At 41.3% G+C, this 21,762-nt stretch overlaps 1 protein-coding gene across 5 annotated transcripts in view; it reads right to left on the bottom strand.

The window, feature by feature from the left end:
* The window catches only part of RNF145 (ring finger protein 145), a 58,226-nt gene extending 44,944 nt beyond the window's left edge, over positions 1-13,282 (bottom strand). The window contains exons 1-2 of one of the 5 annotated variants that reach the window (XM_036311832.1): positions 3,896-4,188; positions 2,427-2,718 (exon numbers count right to left, since the gene is read on the bottom strand). The gene's annotated coding sequence lies outside the window, so the exon portion shown is untranslated. Of the gene's footprint in view, positions 1-2,426; positions 2,719-3,895; positions 4,191-4,323; positions 4,468-12,961 lie in introns of those variants that run through there. The other 4 variants (XM_036311833.1, XM_036311834.1, XM_036311835.1 and 1 more) reach the window with 4 other exon arrangements.
* Positions 13,283-21,762: the final 8,480 nt, after the last annotated feature.

The following is a 21,762-nucleotide window of genomic DNA, read 5'->3' as shown; positions in this document are numbered from 1 at the left end:
ATAATGTGCTTGTGCCATCTACTTAAGAATATATACAGGAACCCTGCCAGTGTGGCTCAGTTGGTTGGAGCGTGGTCCCAAGGACCCAAAGGGTCTTGGGTTTGATTCCCAGTCAGGGCACATCCTGAGAGATCTGCCATGGTTGGGCAGGAGGCAACCCATCAATGTTACTCTCGCTCTCTCTCTCTAAAATCAATGTAAGCCTATCCTCAGGTGAGGATTTCAAAAAAAAAAAATACACACACGCACACACACACAAACACACAGGAAATAACAGTTCATTCTGGTGGTTAAACTGATAACTCAATGTGCTCTTGGGAGTTTAGCTGTTTTTCCATATTCTAAAATCCAATATAAATCACTACTCCTTTTTTAAGCAACAACAATATAAAAGAAAATATTTACTGAGTTAATATTTGTGGTCCATATTTACTTCATCTGATTTGGAGCCTTCCTCTTTCTAATGTTATTTTTAAATGCACCCACTTTCATCCTTCACTGTAGCTCTTAAGGGGTAGAGAAAAAACTTGAAACAAATAACCAGTCCTGCATTAGAAATCAAGATCTGAACTGTTTGGTGGGGGAAAATTCCCTAATTCTGACAAAGAATCATCTCTATTACAAAAGACTATTAGCACAATGGTACACGTTCCCTTTATTTACCTCTACTCCTGTCTCACAAACAGAACAAGAATAAAAAGGAAATCATGGATCCCTAAAGCTGTCAGTACAGAAGAATATTCAAGGCAGCGCCCCAAACTCTATATATAGTAAACTCAAGAGTCTAAATTAAGAAGGACCTTGGATAGAATGAAATATGTCCATTTAATAACAAATCTATTGCTTATTAAACTTTTCATTTATTTCTGTATGTGAATGCTATGTGTAGGGATGTGGAGGAAACAAAGTTAATACATGAAAAGTCAAATCTAAAATGTTACCCACAAAAGATATGGAAGGAAAAAAAACATTTTCTCTAAATATTAATAATTTCTAATTTTTCTAATGTAGAAATGCCATATGATAAGAGTGGTGATCTGCACAAATAAATACCATACACTACACTATAGCACCATAACCTAAATCAACACCTAAACAAAATGTTGAAATATTTATTTGATTTGCAGATACCTGAAATCACTCACAACTGCCAAATCAGTGATTACAAGCATGCAGTAAAAATAGACCTTCTCTCCTAGAGTAAAGAGATTATTATACCTTTATGATGTTTGGTTCAAGTCTAATTTATCTTTTTCCTTAGACTTGTCGGATAGATGTAATGAGCATATACTAAGTCAGAGTGCCTCAAAATTCTCTTAAAACCAAAACAAGACCAAATAATTCTCAAAAATAAGGAGGAAAACTAAAGGCAAAGAAAATTGAATGGCTCGAGACTCCTAAAGCCAAACATATAAGCTACTTCCAGCCCAGTTCAGTTACATACATTTTACTTTCAATGAAAGATTTTAAAATTTCCTCCTTGAACTATGAAAAGAATTGAAAAAGTAATACTCCAACACACTGTCTCAGCAAGTAACATAAACTAAATGTGACTAAAATTTAAAGATGCTTTACCCAGTAAAATAGCTTCAAACAAACAATTCAAAAAAAACAACAAAAAACCTCTCTGTCCAATAATGGGGAAAAAAGGTTCAACAAATGTTAACCAAAAACAGGACCACAACGATTTCATTAAATGACTTTCCCAGGCTTGGAAGCAGTAATCACTACTTACAAACACAGTAATGTCTGTACAAGTATAACGCTGCATGGTTCACCATTCATATTTGTGGGTTAGGAAACACAGGGAGCCTCATTCTACACTTTCCTGAAAACAGTGCATTGGTTTTAATTATAAAGAAATCAAACAAATTATCATGAACAATATGATAAACATAAAATTTTAAAGTCATAGCTCATCTCAGTTGAAGAATTGTGGTAAATAATAGAAATGGAAAATAATCTGATGTTACCAAAAAAAAAAAAAATGAATAGTATTCACATCTGGATAAACCTCCCTTTTAAAAAAACAGAGCAAAAATAAGAATACTATAATAACCCAATTTAAAATTACTCAGTACAATACTCAGGATAATTTAAGGCTGAAAGTTTCTACATCTTTTTCCATCAAAAGAAGAAAAAAAAACTATCACTCATCATTAATCTCCTTTGTCCCATTCAATTAAAAAATATTCTACCATCAAGCTAAAACCAATCTTAAAAATGACAGATTTTCTAGCTGTCCATATGTTAGTATGATAAGCTCTAAAAAATGCAAAAGGATAAAACTAGAGCCTAAAACCATAAGTAAACTCTGCCAAAAACACCCGGGAGGAGAATTCACTTCTTACATAAGCATTGGCACATGTTTTAAATATAGCTGGTCCTCCCCACTCCTACTCATTGGTAGCTAACTTTGTATGTACCTGATTTCCACATAAACTACTAACAGTCCCGTAGTTTTTCAGCATCTCCAAATCGGCAAAGATACAGAGTCCACTCTGAATAGAAGGGCCATCTTTCAACTTAAGGAGCCAGACAGTGGAAATAAAAACTGCTACTTCTGCCATTCAGGCTCAACCGGGGTCACGACTGCAGCACCGACAGCTCATCCTCTGGGCGTGATTCAAGATTCAGAGCTGCACACTCCGTATTTTAAAACACAAAAAGACACAGTCCTCTCCTTTCCTTTCACACTAGTTTCCTGTTTCCTGTAAACTGCGATGCAAAGCCATCCATTAATCTTTGATGCCTTCACACTGCAAAGCCCCCTTCCTCGTCCCCGCATCTCCTCCCCCACCGCCACGCCTGCGGATCTCAGACGCCTTTGAACTATAGTAACCCCAACTCAGCTCGCTGCAAAGCAGGCGGCAGCGCAAGCAGCAGCGCAAGCAGCAGCAGCAGCAGCGGGGCCGCTGCCGCCGCGGGGCAGGGGATTACGTTCACAAAAACTCTGCCAGGAGAGAGGCCCGTGCCAGGGGGGCTCCCCTCCTTGTCTAGCAAAGGGTGCTGGCTCCTCCGCGCCAAACACCAGAAAGGTTCTAAAGAAAGATGCGGGGGAAGTTCTTCATCCCCGAACGGGAAGGGATCTCGTTCCTTAAAGGGCCTGGGTCTCGGGGTCCCTGGGTGGGAAAAACAGAACTGCGCGGGGCGGAGGTGGGGGGGGGGGGGTGCAGAAGGAATGGCAAACGAGGAGGAGGAAGCGATAGGGACAAAAAGGAAAGGGTCGAGGAGTGCTCTTACTGTAAAAAAGGACTCACAGACGGGATGCACAGCAAATAGGTCCCCATTCGAAGAATGGCTTGGCAGGCCTTTCTGCAACCCCCAAACCACCTCGAAGCGCAAGAGAGGAGGAGGCTGTTTGGGGCTGCGCAGACCGGAGATGGGTAAGGCGAGAGGAAAGAGGGGGGCAAGCCTGGACGCAAAGTGGACAAAGACGCCAAAGAGGGAAAGTTGGAAGTAGGAACTAGAGAAAGGGGGCAACTAGGAAAGGGGCTTACAAAAGGCCTTGAAACGGGATGCTGCGGAGGCGATGGGGAAAGCGCAGAGTGAGGGTACCTTAGGAATGACGGGGGAGGCGAGGGATGGCTCCAGGAGGGCGGGGAGGTGGGGGGGCGGCCGACCCGGCGCGGGAAGGGGCCCGGTGCGGGGCTCCGGGAGGGAAGGGCCGGTGAGGGGCCAGGAGGACCGCGGGAGGGGCTGGCGAGGGAGTAGGAGCCGCCGAAGAAGAAGGGACGCGGACGCCGCCGGAGAGGAGAGAGCAGAATGGGAGAAGGGGCGCAGGCAGAGAAAGGGCAGGCGCGGCGACGGAATGGGGGAAGGGAGAGAAGGGAAGGGAGGATGCCGGCAGCGGATGGGGGGCACCGGATGGGAAGGGGCCGGCCGGTGCGGTCACCTCGGGCTGCAGCGTCCCCGCCTGCGAGGCGGCGCCGCCGAGGGCTGGAGACTCCGCAAATGCCTGGCTCTCTCGCCCGCCCTCCCGTTCTCCTCGAGCGGCGGCGGCGGGGGCCGGGGCGGCGAGGTTCACAGCGGCGGCTCCTCCGCGCCGGGCCTTGGTTGCTGTGTCTCGGGAGGCGGCGGCAGCGGCGGCGGCAACGGCCCGACGCGTACGGTCACCATCGTCCGCGGCAGCGTGCGCTCGCCGGCAGAGCCCATCAGCAGCCGGCGGCGGCCATGGCCTCCAGTGCTCTCTCTGCTCCGCCCCCGGGCATCTGCGGCGGCCGCGGTCCGCTCTCCGCTCCCCGCTCTGCGCCTGCGCGCGGCGCCGCCAGCGCGGCGCGCCCCTCCCCCCCTGCCCCCGCGCGCGCGCCCGCGCTCACTCACAATCGCGCGGGTCCGGGGGTTCCCGCGCCGCCTCCGGGACGTGGGTGGGAGAGACTAGCCCACTGCGGCCGGCCCAGCCAGGTTCCGGCGGTTATGAAAACGCGTACCACGCCGCCTCCTGCCCGCGCACTGTGACACGCGCCATTCTGACACACGTGCGCTCACACTCCCCACTCACGCGCTCACACCCACATTCACCTGCCGGGACCACGTGGGGGAGTTGGAGTGGCCGATCCTCACCGGGTGCAAACGCAGTAGCAATGATGCCAGAATGTGTTCTAAGTCCCTCAGTGACTGGGCTAGACTGTCATCGCCTCGGTGTTAGGGACCACGTCTGGGACGACTCCGCGGTGCCCAGCGCCGAACGGGTGTTGAGTGGGTGAATGAATAAATGAATTGGAGCTGTTCACGGAGTGAGTATCCTTAACTGAAAAATTCCGACCCCTCGATTTAAAGAATTTGCTCAAAGAATATTACCGTAATATTAAATTAAGTGGTTATTTTGTGTGTTTGTTTTGTCTTTTGGTCTAAGGTTCAAAACAGATCTGAGTACACACACACACCCTCCCCAAGGTCGAAGTTCTGCTGGAATCTCTAGCACTGACCAGCATTACTGTCCTAATTTAGATGTCAACACAGTTTTTAGGGCAGAAACTGTGCCCACTTCCCCACAATACAAAGCCTGCAGCACGTTGTGTATGCACAGAATGCATCTAGGATGTCGTTAGTCTTCCCTGCTTTGGCAGGACTGTTAGGTTGCTATTAGAAACCAGTATAGCCTTTGATGTTGTCAGTGCCTATTACATAAATATATATCCGTAGGTAAAATGTTGCAACTATACTGGATCGTCCAGAAATTGTGAAGCCTCAACTTCTGCATGTTACAAGATAAGTTAATGTGTTTCAATCAAGATTTCTGTGTTGGGGGCCCTCGGAAATTCAGCTCTCTGGCCTCTGGGGGTTAAATGCTAAACCCCCAATTCTGAGCAATTTTTTTTGTGTCTTGCTAAAATTGTAAAAGGAAGCTCTACAACTTAAAAAATGTAATTACTAGAGGTATCAGTCAACCAAATTCAGAGTAACTTCCCCCTTCATCGAGTTTGATTTCTATAGAAATCAAGTTTTTAAATTTTCTGGGAATTGTGTTCATAACTACAGCCACCTTTCATCCGGGTGCCTTAAACTACTTTAGAATAATCATTAAGCCGGCTACATCCCAGGGAGGCCGTTTTATGAGTCTCTTTATATAGCCTGGTAAGTATGAAATTACAGAGACCACATGACGAATGACTGGAATAGGAAATGGCCCAAGATAGCAAGGTCTTATCCCTTGGTTTCCTCCCCGTTTGAACAACTTTATTACTGACTCATTCAAGAAAATAAAAGACCACAGACATTACAAAAAAGTCAAAATCTACATAATGCTAAATTCTAACTAGTTTTATTTACTCCTCTAGGGTGAATTGCAGAAATCTTGAAAATAATACCTTAGTTTTGTTACCAGGTGGTGTGTTTTGTTCAAATGGAGGAAAGGCCTACCTCAGCTCCAGAGGGGGTTGGAGGGGGGGGGGGCGGTTAAGAGATTAACCAAAGAATATACTGTATATGCATGTATTCATAACCCATGGACACAGACAATATTACAGTGAAGGCCTGGGGGGAAGGCAGGAGAAGGGTGGAGGGGGTCAATGGGGGAAATAAGGGAGGGACAACTGTAATACTTTCAACAATAAAGATAAATTTAAAATAAAATAAAATGGTAATAAATCTGGGGGAAAAAAATGGCTTCAAAGCCCTATAACCCTGACTGTAACTACTCTGGACTTCTAAAAGTAGAAAAAAGCCACATGTCTTTTTTCGCCTTTGAATTTTATAGCAGCTGCCAATAAATGCTGAAGTTCAAAACAAGTGAAGAAAATTACTGTGGTAATGAAAGGGTTACTGCTATTACATTGCTGCAGATCCAGTTTTGGGAAAGCTCCACATTGCCAGAAGCAGGTAACCAAATCAAAAGAAAAAGAAACCCGTAGAAAAAAGAACAGGCAAGGAGCAGTAGAGAGGACCACTCAAATGAAAGACAGCAATCACAGTGCAGAGTACTTTTTAGAGGCACCCAAACCCACCGAAATAAGGAAAGGTCAGGCGCAAAATTTAGGGTAAGTGCCTGGTACCAAGTTTAAGGAATTACCCAAATGCCACAGCTTGGTCATAAAAGGAATTAGCTTCGGTTGCTAGAAAGGAGTAGAGTGTTTATGACTGGAATGGCAAGTCATTCAGGATTATAAAGGTTATTTTCCTGTTCACTAAATGTATTTAACATTGAGGATGAAGGCAGCACAAAGTTTGGAAGAGTGCATATGTAGTTACAGCTCTAGCCATTCTAAAAGGCTGGTCTCTGAATCCCTTATAAAACCGACTATTGCTAGTAATCACATAGAAATAGTCCTTTGTTGAATATCTTCAGATAACTGATGGTCAGTTTGTTATGCTTTACCTTCTAGATCCAGAGAGAAGATCTCATATAATAGGTTTCACAAAACGGGACCCAAATCCAAAGAACTTGGCTAGTCAACATTGAAAACGTAGAGAAAGGAGAATGTTCATGTACTCATTTATTCACTCCTTTTCTTAATGAGTTCTTAATATTTTCTGGGTACTTTGAGGTTTTCCCTATCCAATTCAAAAGTAGTTAATTTTATTGAATAGAAAAGTTTAAATGATATATTAAATCTAGCTACCCCCATGGTTTGATTTTGAAGGCCAATTTCTTTTTTTTTTTTAATATATTTTATTGATTTTTCACAGAGAGAAAGGGAGAGAGATAGTTAGAAACATCGATGAGAGAGAAACATCGATCAGCTGCCTCCCGCACATCTCCCACTGGGGATGTGCCCGCAACCCAGGTACATGCCCTTGACCGGAATCGAACCTGGGACCTCTCAGTCCGCAGGCCGACGCTCTATCCACTGAGCCAAACCGGTTTCGGCAGAAGGCCAATTTCAAGAGGAAAACTATACAGTCATGCCAGACTTTTCCAAAGTGGCTGCTCCATTTTACATTCCCATCAGCAGTGTATGAGGGGAGATTTATCCTTAGATTCAGATGGCCCCTTGTTAGATGTGGGACCCTGTATCAAGTGGACATAATTTATAAACACCTCCATTTGTCTTCTGTGAAACAGGAATAATGGTAATATGTACTTCACAGATTATAATGAAAATTAAATGAAACGTATGTTAATATTCCTAGTACAAAGTACACCCTCAATACATGTTATTAGTTCCCTTCCTTCTGTCTTTGATATTTGGTTGGCAACATTTATTCTGTAGTAAAGTCAGATAGAGATACAATTATAACTCTCTATTAACAATAAGAGCTGCTGCCTGACCTGTGTGGCTCAGTTGTTGCGTGTCAATACAAAATAAATTCATCTTTTTCTACCTTCTGTGGAATGAATACTCAAGTCTATAGGAGGAAAAAAACATAGAAACAAATCAGTTTTTATTTGGTTTGGATTTTTCAAATCCCCCCCAAACAGTTTTTATTTCCCCAACTTTTCATTTGGAAGAGTTTAAAATTTACAGAAGATTTAAAAGAATATTACAGTCATCACTCATATACTCACCAACAATAGTTAAGGTTTTGAATATTTGCTTTATGTATGTGTATGGTTTGGTAAGCTATTTGAGAGTAAGCCACAGACAACACCATGCACCCCTAAATATTTTAGTCTTCCTCTTCTAAAAATAAGAGATTTCTTCAGTATTGCCAAATAACATTACCACACCTAAGAAAATGAATTATAATTCTCTAAATCTTTTACTGTCCAACCAATATTCAAATTTTCGCAATTCTCCCTGAATTATCTTTTACTGATAAAAATTTTTTCCAACCAAGATCGAAACAAGTGGTTACATCTTATAAGCCAGCTTTGCTTTCAATCAACTTGCATGCTTCTGTCTGTTTTGAGTCTCTAACATCAGCAGGGAGAAGAAAAAAAAAAGTACTGTTGTTGTTTTCAAATTTAAGATCAACTGGTGTACCTCCATTCTACCCAGCTATTTTCTTTGTCTTGATTCTGATTAAGCCTGAAATGGGCAATAACACAAAATTATGTGTTGCTTTTTAAGCATGATATTCAACATGATAGAATGGATATTGATTATCATAGACATGTGTTAAGTTGCCTCCCCAATATCACCTTGAATGTTCTAGCTATGTAGTCTATTGGTAATTGATCATGGATGCATCAGTGACTTTTTCCTATTTCTCACAGTGATGAGTCCAGGGAAAACCCCATGACCCAGGTCAAGCCTTAACGATCAGAGCAAGGCTCAACACCAGGGCTTTTGGCTGAACTATGAGGGACAGCAAAGTTTCTCTTTCCTGCTAGACCTGAATAAGGAATCCTGTAAATTCGGGGACTATAGGCTGCCATCTTAGATCCAAAAGGGAACAGCCAACTTAAAAATATGCCAAAACATGTAAAAGAACCCAACACAAAGAAAGAACCGCAGTGTATGAGCCCTAATCAAAGCCCCATCTGAAACCAGCATGTCCACCCCCCATTCTGTAATTATATCAGCTAAGAAATTACCTTTTTTTTTTTTTAGCTTGCTTTCTTTCTTTCTTTCTTTCTTTCTTTCTTTCTTTCTTTCTTTCTTTCTTTCTTTCTTTCTTTCTTTCTTTTTTAGAAATTACTTTTTTTGCTTAAGCCAGTTTCGGTTATGTTTTCTATTATTTGCAATTAAAAGAGTTCCTAGGCATCAATTCTTTTAATTTGCTAGTCAGTGTAATATGCTGCTATGAAGATAAGGGAGTAACTAAAAAAATGATGGTAGGTGCATAGAAACAAAATTGTACAACTTAACAAATTGTTATTTTAAAAACCCATTTAACCACTATCTAGAAATAGAAGCTTGCTAACACCCCAGAAGTCCCCACACACACATGCATACACACTCTTCTCACAAATGTCTAACCTAACTTTAATATAGTAACTTCCTTTTCTCTGCATGACCACCTGAGTCCCTACATATGGTAGTTTAGTTTTGCCTGTTCTTGATTTGTGTATAAATGGAATCATATAGTGTGCATTCTTGGTGACTAGCTTAACATTGTGTTTGAGATTCAATTATGTTCTTGTGTAGACCTGCAGTTTCATTCATTTTCATTAAAATTCCAAACTTAATGACCTCATCTGAATATAACATTATTTTTTGTATTCATTCTGCTGTTAATGAACATTTGGGTTAATGAACCCCTAAATTCCAGCCTGAGACTGCTACAAATTATGCTGCTCTCAGCATTTGGGAACTTGTCTCCTGGTGCTCCAGTGCAAACATTTCTCTTGAGGATAAATGCTGGGCCACAGCGTCTGTTAGATTCAACTTCCTTAGATAACTCCAGCTGTCTTCCAAGGTGTATGCACCAATGCGCACCCTCAACAGCAATTGGTCAGAGTTTCTATTGCTCTATATTCTAGCCTACCATTAGTATTGCCATCTTTTTCATTGTAGCCATTCTACTGGGGGTTGTTTTGTTTTGTTAATCCTACTTGAGGATATCTTTCCATTGATTTTTAGAGAGAGGGGGAGACAGAGAGAGAGAAACATCAATGTGAGAAAAACACATCAATTGGTTGCCTCCCCGATGGGTCCCAACCAGGGCCAGGGATGGAGCCTGCAACAGAGGTATTTGACCTTGACCCGAATCAAACCTGAGACACTTCAGTCAGCGGGCCAACGCTCTATCCACTGAGCCAAACCAGCTAGGGCTCTAGTGAAGTTTTTAATTTGCATTTTTGTAATGGCTAAGGAGGCTGAGTATCTTTTCGTGTTTATTAGACTTTTGGACTTCCTCTTTTGTGAATTGTCTAAGTCTCCTCCCCAATTTTCTCCTGGGTTGTTTGTCTTTTGCTTTTTGTTTTCTAATCCTTTGTATATTCTGAAAGCAAGTCCCTTGTCAATCATATATACTGCAAACACCTTCTGTTGCTCTGGAGCTTCTCTTTTCATTCTCTAAATAATAAACATAAATTGAAATTTAATGTTTTTATATGTAATGATTCTTTCAAGCCTGTTTCTCCTGTGCTTTACAAAGCCATTGTGTCTTGAATCCAGTGTGCATATCTGTGTAGATCTGTTTCTTTTTTTTTTTAATAAAAAACATATTTTATTGATTTTTTTACAGAGAGGAAGGGAGAGGGATAGAGAGGTAGAAACATTGATGAGAGAGAAACATTGATCAGCTGCCTCCCACACACTCCCCACTGGGGATGTGCCCGCAACCAGGTATATGCCCTTGACCGGAATCGAACCTGGAACCCTTCAGTCCGCAGGCCAACGCTCTATCCACTGAGCCAAACCAGTTAGGGCTAGATCTGTTTCTTGAACTCACTATAATATTACACAGGTTTGACTGTCTATCCTGTGCCGATACCAAACTCTTTCAATTACTCTAGCTAAATAAGAAGTCCCCATATGTGGTAAAGCAAGTTCTCCCAATTCTTTGTCTTTGTTTTATTTTCTCCAAAAGGATCTTGGCTCATTGCATTTCCTTATCAATTTTGGAATTAAATTTGGAATTTTAGCTTGTTGAGTTCCTCAAGGTCTTATTGAGACATTTCATTTTTGACATAGAGGTCTTGCATGTATTTTATTACATTAATTACTAGATATTTTATGTTTTTATGCTGTTGCTAGTGTTAATTTAAATTTTCTGTTAGTCTTTGAATATGTTAACAGTAAATTCCAAGAGTTCCTGTCCCCAAGAACTTCCAATCCCGTAGGATTGGGGATAGACACATAAGTGGTTTTGATACAAAGTGGAATGGATTAGTTATGATTAAGGTGGGCCAAGTTTGCCATGGAAATACAAATGGTAGGAATTAACCCATTCTGTGGGGTCATGGGATGGACGGAAGGCAGAAGCATTCTAAGTGTTGAAACATTGATAGGAGTCAGCTAGGTGAGTCAAGGATGAGGCAAAGAGGGGCAGAACGAGCACACATTTTATATACACATTTCAGGGGAAGTTGACGTGGGACATTTTCTGCCTCAGTGTCAAGTGAGGTACCAAAACAGTAAATTCAGATGCCAGCATGAAGGTGACACAGACTCTCCCATGGGCATAATTGGCGAAAGGAATGTGAGCACACTAGTTCCAAGACTCCTGGAGCCCTGTGGGCAGATGAGGTCACCAAATGGTGCAAAACGGGAGCAGAGAAAGGATTTGGGAAAGGTTTCTTTGGAGGGAGGTGTTGCTGTCAGTATTGCTGAGCAAAGACGTCATCATGGGAGGTGCTAATCCCTTCTGCTCTAGTCTGGTGGCTGTGAGACCTTCCAAGAGATAGGATGGGGCAATCCATTCTGCTGCCCCTGCACCATGCTGAGCTATGGAAAACTCTCTGGGGCCTTCTGACACCCAATGTGTGCTACTATATATATATATATATATATATATATATATATATATATATATATATATAGTGTCCTCCCAAAAATGTATACCATACATTATTGATAGCTCAATTCTTTTCAGATTAAACCCTTTGGAATTAATAATTATTAATAATTTATACATTTTTTGGGACAACATACATTTGGTCGTTGTTCCTGATTTCCAGTACAGAGCTTTTAAAACCCTAGGATTTTCCTGATAGGAGTAACAAGCCCCTTTTCACCTTACCTGAATTTATGCTGATAAGCCAATAGATAGCTTCGGGATGGGGTCAGTCATCATAGTGTATTACTTTGTAACCTCTTTGAAAGCAACTTAACTATATTGTGAACGTCTTTCTCTTCCTACTATACCAGTGATGGCGAACCTTTTGAGCTCGGTGTGTCAGCATTTTGAAAAACCCTAACTTAACTCTGGTGCTATGTCACATATAGAAATTTTTTGATATTTGCAACCATAGTAAAACAGACTTATATTTTTGATATTTATTTTATATATTTAAATGCCATTTAACAAAGAAAAATCAACCAAAAAAATGAGTTCACGTGTCACCTCTGACACGTGTCATAGGTTCACCATCACTGTACTATACAAACATATTTTTAAAGCTACATGACATTCCACTATTTGGATATACCATAATTTATGAATTTTATCTTCCACTGTAAAACATTTAATGTTGTTTCTCTTATCTATATATATAAAAAACCTAAGCAACTGTTACAGCAGAACGACTGGAGCAACAAAAACAACCGCTTGCTATTATGCACACTGAGCAGGCAGGCAGGTGAGTGGTTAGGGGCAAGCAGGCAGGCAGGCAGGCAGGCAGGAGAGCGGTCCCAGATTGCAAGAGGGATATCCGACTGCCAGATGTCCAACTGCAGGGATTGGGCCTAAATTGGCAGTCAGACACCCCCCGAGGAGTCTTGGATTGTGAGAGGGTGCAGGCCGGCTGAGGGACCCCCCTCCCCATGTACCAATTTCATGCACTGGGCCTCTAGTATAATTATAAATGCCAGTGTTGTCAACATCCCTATATGAACTCTTTTGTTCACTTGTACAATTATTTCTGTAGGATTAATGACTAGGTGTGAAAATTCTGGTTAAAGAGTACATATATTTGTTTTCTAGGGCTGCTAAAACAAAGTGGCTGGCTTACACAAGTACAGAAACTTACTGTCTTACAGTTCTGGAGGCCAGAAATCCAAGGTCAAGCTGTTGGCAGGTTGACGACTTCTAGGGGCTCTGCGGGAGAATCTGGTCAGTTCCTCTCTCCTAGCGTCTGGTAGTTTGCTGGCAATCTTTAGCATTCCTTGGTGTCTGCTGTGTCACTCCTATGTCTTAATCTTCGCATGGCTTTCTCCTGTGTTCCTACGCCCAAATTGCCCCTTTTTATAAGGACACTGGTCATAATGGATTAGGGGTCCACCCTACTCCAGTATGACCTCAGTTATAATGACTCTATTTCCAAATAAGGTGACATTCTGACATTCTAGGCATTAGGACTCCCGCATGTGAATTTGGGGGGACACAATTCAACCTACAACATATCTGTAAGACTTTTAACATATGCTGCCAAATTTTTAGAGTGCATCTTTTAGAGTTGTAAATGAGGTGGCATCTGACAGGACTCAGGATGACTAATTGGGGAAGGGATCAGAGAGGAAAGGAGAACTGGGGATTTCTAATGATTGGCTATGAGCAACTGAGTAAAATACAGGAGGATTATCCTGGGAGGGGGAGTGTGGTCGGTGATGAAGTTAGGTTTTAGAGTCTGAGGCATTAAAGAACAGGCAAGTGGAAATGTCTAGTCAGGAACTATATATATTGGTCTGGAGTTTAGGAAAGACAAATTTGTGAATCATCACTACTTAAGTGGAAGTTGAAAGTCATGGGGATACATAAAATCACCCACTAAAATAGCCAAGTAATACAAGATAAAAAGAGGATGAAGGACAGCATTCGAGAAACCTCAATATTAAGATGTTTGGGGAGAAATGCTTCAAGGATGAGGACATAAAGTGATATCTGAAGGATGTGTGACTTCAGAGAAGATAAGAAAGCATTCCAAGCTGAGGATATGGTCTGAACAAAGGGCTAGAAACTGTGAATGCGCATGGCATAGCCTGAAAATATCTGATAATCTGAGATGGCTGGAGATAACAGTAGGAGTGGACAGGAAGTGGTGGAAATGAAAAGAGGAAGGTGAATTAGGGCCAGACCTGGGAGATGTTTCGTACCTGTTGTTGGCCTAGTAGCTCTCAGATCCACACCCTGTCCTCTCCTGCTTACCTCTGTATTACAGGGCGCTGAGCCCTGTACCCGCATTGCAATCAGGTTTCAGGTTCAGTCTCCAGTTGAGGTGCGGGTGGAGGCAACCGATTGATGTTTCTCTCTGACATGGATGTTTCCCTCTCTCTCTCTTCTCCCCTCTCTCTCTACTCCCTTCCTCTCTTTCTAAAATCAATAAAAACATATTTTAAAAATTAAATTAATGTTCATCCAAAGAACTGAGATATAGATGGAGAAGAAGAAAATGATTAGCTTACTGATAAAATGTGACTGCCATTAAGGAATAGAGTGTATAAATGAGTACTGAATTAACTAAAATGTTAAGGAAAAAAATCAGTAATATCGAAACCTGTCAGGAAGAGAACACCATTAATTACCAGTATAGAACACTTCAGGAGAGGCTGTGTGACCTACAGGGAGGTCTTCTTCCCTGAGAACTGTCCCTAGGAGACAGGGACAGGCTTAGGCAAAACCTCATGCCCTTGGAAGAGTTGGATGATCCAGAGAGAGACATATGACCTAAGTTAGACAAATTAAGATTTGATCCCAGAATTTTGGGATTTGGAGCTAAGTGACACAGAGACTGGGAGTCAAAGGCATATTAATGGCAGTACTCTAGGGATAAAATTTGTGAATTTATTGTTAAAAGCCTTGGTTTCTGGTTCAAGAACATTCAACTAGTACTCTATGTCAGGTACTGTGCCCTCCAATACTGCCTCTTCCTTTCCACCTTTTTTGGCTCAAGCCAGCCTCATTAAGTTTCTGTTATTTAAAACCAGAAATAATATTTCAACACAAATCACTTGAGGTAATATTTACTCAGCATGAAGGAAAAAATGTACCACTTTAATGTTATCAATGAAATTCTAAATACTAAATGAAAATTATGAGTTTATTTCAGTATGAATAATGAGGCTCTGGAAATTCTAGGTAAGAAGTAATCATAGCTATCAATAAAAAGAAAACACAGTCCTTCTATTTGGCTTTATGAACAACACTAGAGGCCCAGAACATGGAATTTTTGCACGGGGGGGGGGGGTCCCTCAGCCTGGCCTGTGCCCTCTCACAATCCGGGACCCCTCGGTGGGTGTCCGATTGCTGGTTTAGGCTCGACCCCTGCAGTCAGACACATCTGGCAGTCAGACATCCCTCTTGCAATCCGGGACCACTAGCCCCTAACTGCTTGCCTGCCAGCCTGCCTGCCTGCCTGCCCACCCCTAACCACTCGCCTGCCTGCCCACCCCTAACCGCTCACCTGCCTGCCTGCTCAGTGTGTGTCATAGCGACTGGTCGTTTAGGTCATTCAGGTCGTTCAGGTCATTCCAGTCATTCAGCGTTAATGGTCACTTAGGCTTTTATATATATAGATACTATATGGTCCTTATACTTCCCATTTTGCAAGTGGAAGATTGATGGAAACTATGTCATCATCTAGCACAGGCCCATAGAATGTTGTTGAAGAACTACTGAATTAAACCCTAGACTCTGAAATACAGAATTAAAAAAATCTTTAGTTATTCAATAAATTCATTTTGATTAAGGATTGAGCTCAGGGGAAACTGGTTACCTTAAGGTCAGGAAGATAATTTTCAGCAAGGCTGCTTCCAGAACCCTGACTAATGCTCTATGGACATAAACACATTGGTAAAGAAATGTTTCCTGATGATGTGATGTATAATACATAAAACAATGCTAGCCTATTCCTTACAGATAGCCTCTTGGTGATCAAAGCTTGCTTTGTCATGTTGTATTTGTTTAGATTATAACAGTCTAGACATTTCATTAATTATTTATGGAAGCATGGGAGATATTAATTTATCCACTTATGAGTCACTGTGGATATAAAAAAACAAATAAACGAAAATTGCCCTCATAATGTGAAATACTGCAACATAATTACAATTTGATGTTCTTGTTTAAGATTTCAAATTGAGTGTTGATTAGGCAGCAATATATTATACTAAAATTTCATCTCAGAAATAGTTCTTTAGTCTAGAATTTGTGGGTAGGGACATTTGTAATTACTTCTCCCATGACTGAGAAGATATTATCTCCTAAGCACATGACTTTGGATATAAACAAGCAGTACAGGTTTTACCGTTAACACTGTGCATGGGAGACTGCTGCCGGGCCATATATGGGGGCCTGTTTTAGTTCTGTATTACAGGAAATTTCCCCCTCTTTTCTCGATATTTCCCCATAAAATGATGGCAAAATTAAATGAATATGGATCTTTTGCCACCTGTAATTTATATTGTTTGAAATTTTCACTCTACTTACTACATAAAAAGGTAAAATCAATTTTCTATAATATTTTTATTATTGGGAGAAATGAACTTTACTATTAGAATAAGTAGTCATTTTTTCCTCTTGCCGGTAATTTTTAGATCCTATGTTTAAATTAAGCTTGCTATTTTCAGGCTTAAAATTAAGTTCCAAAGATCTAGTGTGCAACTTTGTGCCTATACTTAACAATACTGTATTGTACACTTAAACTATTTTTTAACAGATCTCATGTCGTGTTCTAATCCAATAAAAAATTAATCCTATGTCATATTCATGTTTTGTTTTCAAAATAGAAAAATTTAAATCACTTTATTCTTAATTGTAAAAATAATACAGACTTCCTATTATGGGAGAACACGGAATAGTTGCACTTCTCCCCATTCCTTGTGTTAAATATAGCTAAATACCCTTCATAGTATTATAAAACCAATATAAGATGATTCTGAAAGGGGGAGAGAAGGCAGATTGGTTAGTTACTCGAGTTTTCTTTTTGCTTCAAATTTCTCAGAGTGGGTACTGAAGATGTAGGCAGCCAGAAACATCAGCGGGTAGAGACAGAGAAAGCAGCACCCCCCCGCCTCCCCCGCCCCCCCCCCCCCCCCCCCTCCGCCAAAGCCTGTTCTCTCTAGACAAAGGATCAGGAAAGGTGTAGCCTAGCAAGGGAGAAAACACTCAGTTAATAGCCACATGTGTAGAAGACTTAACATGGGAGTCCTGGGCCTGCTGTCCATACAAGTCCTGCTTGCAAGGTTGGCATCTGGGAACCTCTCCGATAAACAGTGCCCTACACTGATATATTACACTAGTGGCCCGGTGCATGGATTCGTGCACATTGAAATGAAATTAATTAGAAATATTTTAATATCGCTACTCGCCCTTTCTCTATAAGTGTCAACCAACTTCATGATCGACAATGACAGATCAAAACACACACGTGTGATTGGCACCAGTGAGAGCTTTATATGTATTGCACATGCGTGAATCAACTTAGCCATATATATATATATATATATATATATATATATATATATACACATATATATATATATAATAAATTTGCTTGTTTAGACCTGCTTTCTGATGTAGCTAAACTTTTTCCAGCCCAGTGAAACATCCCAACTTCTCTTTCAGGTAATTGTCAGCAACACAGCCGTAAATATCAACACGAAGCAGATTATTATTGTAGATCACACAGGGAGAATAAAGGGTAAAATATTTAACTGCAGCAGTGTTTGACTACATTCTGCACAGTGAGAAAATCTTAAGTCATTTTCAACGTCCACCATTTCTTACTTCTTTTCAGTTGGGTCAAGTTTCTAAGCTTTCTACATTTCCATTTTCCAGCTAATGAAAACAGGATTCCACCGAGTCTCCCATCTACCTATTCCAGGACTTCTGTGAGGATCAAATGAGACGAGGCACAGGAAAATGCTTCACCGACATTTGATTAAAGTGTAAAATGTTTGCACCTGGCTATAAAGCAAATCGTGTTCCTGGGGTGAAGAAACTCCAAGGAGGCTAGTCGCTAGGGGGAGGAAGTTAGGGGTTGCTACATGATGTCATTACCCGGCACCCACAGCGACCATTTCTGGGCTGGGCTCTGGGCCCCATTTTGTGCTATGGGGTCTCGGCAGCGTGGCTGCGATTTGGTGGGGTGTCGCTCTGGGGTGGTGGTGGGACCTGTGTCCACTTGGGGGAAGCCAAGTGTTGCTTTGTGGGCGCCAGGTCCTTGGTGCCATTTCTCTGTAAATGGCCAATGCGCGTCACAGCAGCTCCTGCGTTGAGTGTCTGCCCCCTGGTGGTCAGTGTGCATCATAGCGACCGGTCAGATGGTCGGACACTTAGCATATTAGCCTTTAATATATAGATTTTCCTAAATGATGAGTGTTTTAGTGTGCCTACACTGTTCATGCAAAGGACATGGTTTATGCTGCATACCTGTTTTCCTTCTGGGAGTCTGGAACTGGTGGTAGGCAGTGGGTACCTATCTGACTAGCCTTCCACAAAACAGCAACAAAACCCTTGGGCAGTAAGTTTCCAATGAGCTTCCCTGGAAGATGACACTTCATACCTGTCATCACAATTCACTGATGGAAAAATTAAGTGTATCCTGGGTGATTCCCCTGGAGAGAACTCTTAGAATCATGTGCCTGGTTTCCTCTGGACTTAACGCCATGAAGCTTTTCCATTTGGAGATTTTGCTTTGTAACCTTTTGCTGTAAATCTCATTTGTGAATACAACTATATTCTGAGTCCTTTGAGTCCTCCTAGTAAACCTTTGAACATGGGAGTGTTAAGACCAACACATTGCCATATACAGAAGTCATAGTCCCATCCTCACCTATGTCAGCCCAGTGGGAAGCCAGAACTTCACCATCTCCCAGTGGTAATGAGCTGCCTTTGCCACTTTCCATAATGTCAATTGGAGGCCAAGTGGGGAGCAGTGAAAAGGCACCCCTCTACCTCTCAACCAAGGTGGTATCAGTGGAGGCCTGGTGAACCTGACCTCCTGCCCCTGCACAGTACTGGTGTCCTTTCCTGCCCACATGGGGTGTCAAAGGAGGCTTAATGGGAAGCCTGGACTTCTATCCCAACCAGGTAATTACAAGGTGACACCTCCCTTCCCTAACCAATAGTGTCAGAGAAGGTCTGCTCAAACAGATTTATTTTTATTTGCTTTTATTTTTTAAAATTATTTTTAAAAATCTTTATTATTAAAACTATTACATATGTCCCCTTTTTGCCCCCATTGACCCCCTCCAGCCCACCCCAGGCCTCCACCACCCTACTGTGTCCACGAGTTATGCATATATGCATACAAGGTCTTTGGTTGATTACTTCCCACCCACTCACCCTCCCTCTGAGATTCTGCACTCTTGAAACAGAAGATTTAAATAAGATTTGAGCCTTATAATGTAATAATGCCCCAAATAGTCAGGATACAATAGAAAAGTACTCACCGTATGACAACTAGGAAAATCTCATTTAAATTTGTGGAAAGTCAACTAACGGATGCCAACACGAGGATAAGATGTGGAATTATCTGACAAGGATTTTCTGTAAGCCAGCGATTTTCAACTTTTTTCATCTTATGACACACCACACATACACTAATTACTAAAATTCTGTGGTACACCAATAAGTGTGTTTTTTGCAGATCTGACACACAAAAAAAGGTATAGTTTTGATTCATTCACACGGGATGGCAATTGTGTTGGCTATTGGCATTTTAAAAATGTTTTTATTGATTTGAGAGAGGAAGGGAGAGGAATTGAGAGATAAACATCAATGAGAAAGAAACATTGATCGGCTGCCTCCTACATGTTCCCTACTAGGAATTAAGCCCACAACCCTGGCATGTGCCCTAACTGGGAATCAAACCTTCTGGTTCATGGATCAATCCTCAACCACTGAGCAACACTGGCTGGGCATGTTGTCATTTTTTAAATTTGACAATCTAAGGGAAAAGAGATCGGTGCCCCTGACTGAATAGTGAAGTACTGAATGTTTTAAAAATTCTTGCGGCACACCAGTGTGCGTGGCACACTGGTTGAGAATCACTGATGTAAGCTTTGTAAGAAAAAAGACCATGTCTGGTATATTCACCATTATAGTCTCAGAGCCTAGAATGATGTTGGCTGAAGCAGGTACTTAATAGTTGCTGAATGGATGAATGGAATGTCAGGTAATGAGAGCATGTAACAATACATGTTATACATATAGTATGTACATATCAGTAAATGATTATAATTTGTATGTGACTGGATGCACAGAAAAATTTTGAAATACACACCAAAATGCTCATAGCACTATAGGATGCACTCAGTATTTGTGAAATGAATGAATGAAATCAGTGAGAAACTGTCACTAAACAAATTTTCTGAAATAGTTATAGACTGTATCAAGTTTAGACATTTGTTTGAAATACACAATGTAAAAGGGAAGTATAACAAGATACCATATCTATCATTGATGAGAATGAACCAGTAGAAGGAAAAGAGGTTAAAAATACAAAAAGAGAGAGGGATGCTGGATTTATAGAAAGCTTCCTGAAAAGGAGCCAGAGCACGAAAATGCGGGTTGACTTCAGGTAGAAGGAAACTGCCACACTGCAACAGAAGCAAAAGAAGTGAGGACAAGTGCAGATACAACTGTAGATTTAGAGGTCTGAAGTTGAGGTAATTCCTCTTTGAGACCTACTTTCTTAGCAAAAACATAAGATAATATTATCTGCCAAGAGCAAGGTTGTAAATTGGAAGATCTGAAATTTGAAGAGTTGAGGTTTTTAAAGTAGTCATTTTGGAAAGGAAGTTGAATAGAAAAGGTAGTAAACTTGCCAGGTGGAATAAAGGGCCTGTACAATCTGTCCTGTGAGACAGATTCTGTCCATTTTCAGCTCACTGATTGCAATCAGGGAAAAGGCAAGGTAATAGATATTAGAACAGAGGAACAAAGTGCTCCAGTGAAGTTAAAAAAAAAAAAAAAAAGGATTGTTTTTCAACTGAAGAAGAGGAAGACAATGGTTTGAGAAAAGGAAAGAAACAGGTCAGGGAAGATGGAGATAAAAGCAGGGTGGTGTGGATTTCTGGCTGGGGTACAGGAATGTCCTTTTGTCTTACAGTCCAAACATGGTCACAGTGAGAGGAGTTTATCACCTGCTTTTTTAAAAAAAGTATTTTTGTTGATTTCAGAGAGGAAGGGAGAGGGAGAGATAGAAACATCAATGATAAGAATCATTGATTGGCTGCCTCCTGTACGCCACCTATTAGGGATTGATCCCACAACTTAGGCATGTGCCCTTGACCAGAATCAAACCCAGGACCCTTCAGTCCGAAGGCCAACGCTCTAACCGCTGAGCCAAACCAGCTAGGGCTATCATCTGATTTTGTGATATCGGTTCCATATTTCTTTTAGTCTCTTAGACCTGACAATCTATCAAAACCCTATGAAGGAATTCCCAGGCATCTTTAGTTGCTTCAGAGAAGTATGAAGGTACAAGGATATCATCCTCCATGCATTAGAAGGAGGTTTAATGAGCAACAGGAGGCAGAAGCTTAATTTTTCTCCTTTTATTGGTCGTTGAGTTACTGTAAGCCCTTTCTTAGTCACCTTTGTGTTCTTCCCTAGTTACCAAGAGTTCAGTTCCTATATTCAAGAGATATCTTGCAATCTACTCCAAGTGTTTTGTTAACATTACTTTTGAATTCATGAATGTTCAGCTAAATAGAAGTGGACTTGGGAGGAACTGAGATCTGGGCAAGAGATAACTTAAAAATCATCTGTTAAACAGACCATTTGTCCAAAATACTCAGCCACCATTATTCTCCGAGAAATACTACTTACTGTTCAACACTTGATAATTATTAAATTATCTACACTCTAGTAATACCAAACTTATCA

This window comes from Myotis myotis, unplaced genomic scaffold (assembly GCF_014108235.1).
Source record: "Myotis myotis isolate mMyoMyo1 unplaced genomic scaffold, mMyoMyo1.p scaffold_m19_p_6, whole genome shotgun sequence".
NCBI lineage: Eukaryota > Metazoa > Chordata > Mammalia > Chiroptera > Vespertilionidae > Myotis > Myotis myotis.
The sequence above is the reverse complement of the archived record's forward strand: the minus strand, read 5'-3'. Positions and strand labels throughout refer to the sequence as shown.